Raw genomic sequence first — 560 nt, 5'->3', positions numbered from 1 at the left:
TTTAAAAAAAATATTTTCTAATAAACATATTTAAATGTAATATGTCATATTTAATATTTATAAAAAAAATTTAAATTTTAAAGTATTTAAAATATACAAAACTATTTATAATTAAATATAACAAATTTAAAATATCTCATAATTTTATTAATAATAAAAAATTATTTATATATGTAATTATGTATTAACAGGCCTAGGCATATGTGACAGGCCAATAAAGCTAATTAATGAACTTGGACTTGACTTATTAACATAATAAGACTTTTATAAGAACTTGAGTCTGTGCCTATTTTATAACAGGTCAGACCAAACACAGGCTAGGCTAGGCTAGGCTACAGGCCCCTAGCAAGCTGCCTGACCTTTTCCTACCCTTATTTGTGAGGCTAGGTTTGAAAATTGGGGACTGGGTTAGTAATTTAAGATTTTCTTTTTTTCTTCTGATGTCAAAACGATGTTGTTTCTGAATTTGGCTTACAAAATCAGACTTTTTAAAAGTCCGACCAATTCTACTGAATAACCATCAGTTTTATTGGTTTTTAAACTGATTTTTTGTAGAACAA

The sequence above is a fragment of the Arachis duranensis genome, chromosome 8 (genome assembly GCF_000817695.3).
Source record: "Arachis duranensis cultivar V14167 chromosome 8, aradu.V14167.gnm2.J7QH, whole genome shotgun sequence".
NCBI lineage: Eukaryota > Viridiplantae > Streptophyta > Magnoliopsida > Fabales > Fabaceae > Arachis > Arachis duranensis.
The sequence above is the reverse complement of the archived record's forward strand: the minus strand, read 5'-3'. Positions refer to the sequence as shown.